We start from the raw sequence: 3,556 nt of genomic DNA on the forward strand, positions 1-3,556 counted from the left end.
TAATTAATATAATTTCTTACCATTTTTTCTTGACACTCATGATTTTTTAGCATTAAAGGTAGTAGACAAAGAGTCATTATAAAAAGAGTAAAAGAGTAACTATTTGTTTGTCTTCTATTTGTTTATAATGATGTTAGGCTTAAATCCACAAAATTATTTTTCTATAATGATGCTAGGCTTAAATCCACAAAATTATTTTTGTATGTGATACCGATGACTGGTTCTATCCTAATGTCATTGCATACCGCGTGTGCTTCATGAATACAACTCTTTTTTAATAAAAAACATTATGATGTGTGTGATAAAAAGTCATACATAACAAAACTATTCTTTACAATGTTATATTAGTATATGAATATAAATTTTAAAAGAATTGATTTTATCATTAAGAAAACGTAACAACTTGTTTTTTTATATGAAAAGTATAGTGTCCTTTAATGTTGTAAGTCAATATAGAAATGTGTGTGGAAATCTGAAAAAGAAAAACTAACTAGTATATAGTTTGTTGAGGTTAGAATCACCAAATGAAGAATAATGAACACTAATAGATCAACTTGTTTTTTTATAATGAAAAGTATAGTGTCTTTAATGTTGGAAGTCAATATAAAAATGTGCGTGGAAATCTGCAAAAAGGAAAAAACTAACTAGCATATATTTTGTTGGGGTTAGAATTATCAAGTAGAGAATAATGAACAATATTGAGAGTGTGGGAGAAAATGGGAGTTTGAGAGAATGAAGAGTAAAAGTGGTTGAATCTTTGATTGATCAACCCAATGAGGTATTTATCAATACTGCATGAAACAATAGCTAACCAACTTAAAAAAAATATATTATTTTGAGGTGGTAATCGGTTACACACTTCTGGTACAAACTAAATATGAGTTTGTACCCGTTGAGTGATACCCAACAAGTATCATTTGATCTCCCTTGTCATCTATTGCCAAACATTTGATCACTGAACCAAACATGCTCAAGTAACTCATACTTAGTTTGAATCTAGACCATGATTCTTCGGGTGTGATATTTTTCAACCTCTTTGTTGGACATCTATGTTCAACAAATATGTGCTTGTGGACACCGTTTCTCCCACAATTCTTTTGGCAAATGCTTCCTTTTCAACATGTTTCTTACTATGTTCATAATTCATTGATTCTTTCTCTCGACGACTCCATTTTGTTGAGGCATATAGGTTGGCATTACCTCATGCACAATGTCCTCTGATCACAAAATTTTCCAAAATCATTTGAGATATATTCATCTCTACAATCTGTTTTTAAAGTTTCGATTTTGTGACCACTTTGTCTTTTTACCATGGCCTTGAACTTCTTCAACACTTCAAATAAGTCCATAACTTTCTACTATAAACATCCATGAAAGTGATAAAGTACCTATTGCCTCTGATTGAGTCCACTTGCATAGATCCATAAACACCCGAATACATCACCTCATGATGAAACTTATGTCTACATGCTGCATCTTTGGTGAAACTTCCTCCGTGTTGTTTGACTTGCACACACTTTTCACATACTTCAGTTGAAATATTGATCAGTGACAACTTTGTAACCATGTTATTTTTTTGCATAGCATTGAGATCTTTGAAATTCAGATGTCCAAGCCTATAGTGCCAAATCCATTCTTCCCTCCCAGGAGCCGCTGCAAGACACCTATGCTCCATTAATTTCCGTTCAACCTTGAAACTTCTTTTCTGAGACATATGGGCCTATAGAATCAAACTCCCATTTGCATCCATATCTTTCAGCATTTTTCCCATGTGAATCTTGTATTTCCTTTGCTGCTTGCCACATATGATAACCAGTTACTAAGAGAGTGCAAGTAACTGAATACCACTGAGGGAGCACTTTTTACACTTTGGAACACACATTTGTGAGAGACACACCACATACTCACCCAAAACCGTAAAGTGATAAGTGTCTGAGTTCTCTCACTTATAAAGTGTTCAAACTCCCATTTTCTAAATGTGTGAGACTTCTTCCTCACACTTAATTCTCAACATTCTTAACATAGATTTTGCATTTGATAAAAACAACAATTTAACCCAACAATTTGCAGCTAACACTAAAACGTGTAGATCTATCGATTCCTTTACAAAAAGAAACAAGTACAATACACACTACTCTCATTCAGTAAAGGAAATAGTAAGAAACAATTACTGCATAATACAAAAAAAGCAATGTGTGTCATCTAAGGTAACACAGAGTTGGTGTAGATGTAATCTTCATTTTCCAAATCAGTTTCTTCATTCCCACCATTTACTTTCTCGCACTCCCCACCTTGTTTTTCACACTCACCTCTTCTCTGCAACAACACATTTAACAACTTACAATTAATATCAAGAGATACAAAGTCTTAAATAAGAAGTTTCAAATTCCAAAAACTCACAACGACAGTGACATCATTACTTCCAGAACCACCACCACTCACAACTCCTTCATTGACCACTGCTTCACTTTGAACAACACATGTAACAATGAAGATGAAAAAAACAAAGAGAAACAACGTTGTCTTTGAGAGTCTCATTTTCTTGTACCTGCTCAGAAATTTACTTTGAGGCTATAACTTACTCTATAATACAAATAACATATTATAACACCGACTATATGTGTTTGTATTTTATTCATATATTTACAAGTAAATATATTGTATTAAAATTGAAAGTTTGAGGTTGGTTTTGGACCTGTCTCTGAATTTCTAAGCACAAAGCTCGACTCTCGAAGATGTGGGTTGGCTAATCTTGGTGTTTTCTCATTTTAACTAAGTGGAAGATATGCATATAATCTTCTCAAAAAGATATGTAGGACACACAAACTATGCATAAACAAAACAATTCTTTAGTAAGATTTAATTGAAAATTTTTAAAGCATATGATATAATACAAACGGAACCTAATTTTTGTCCTAGAAAATAAAAGAGGTGCTATATTTTAACTTGACTGATAAGACAACTGATATTACTAATATAGAAGAGGGTGTCTCTTGTTGTATTATGTCTAGCTATGTGGCATATTTGTTTGATTATTTCTCCTTTCCACGAAAGGTCAATTTTTCTTATATATTATGCCTTTTCAACTCATGGAAGAATTTAAATTGAGGAAACCATCATTATAACTAATGTTCAAATTTTGTTAAGTATCCACATTTAGAGTTAGATAAAGTGTGTAACTTAAATAGATCTTTAAGTAGTGTTTCAAGCATTTTAAAAATGTTTTAGAGTTAACGTGTAGAAATATTTGGGATAATTCAGTTTATATTTAAATTTGCAAAAGACAAATGAAAACTCGAATGTATAGAAGATGGAAATCTGAAATTTTTCACTGAAGAGGATAGATTATTGTTATATGTAATTTTCTAAATGGTTTATTCATAGGCTAAATAGTGTTGTTCCACAAGGTTGTGACCCTTCATGAAACACGCCCTTTCAACATTTCACACTAATAAAGGATTGTCATTTTCAAATTAAAAAATTAACAAACTGAGGCAACGACTACAAAAAATCGGAGCAACGACCACAATCATGTGTGGCGGCTTGCTGTCACAAG

This window comes from Vicia villosa, linkage group LG3 (assembly GCF_029867415.1).
Source record: "Vicia villosa cultivar HV-30 ecotype Madison, WI linkage group LG3, Vvil1.0, whole genome shotgun sequence".
In the NCBI taxonomy this organism is placed as follows: Eukaryota; Viridiplantae; Streptophyta; class Magnoliopsida; order Fabales; family Fabaceae; genus Vicia; species Vicia villosa.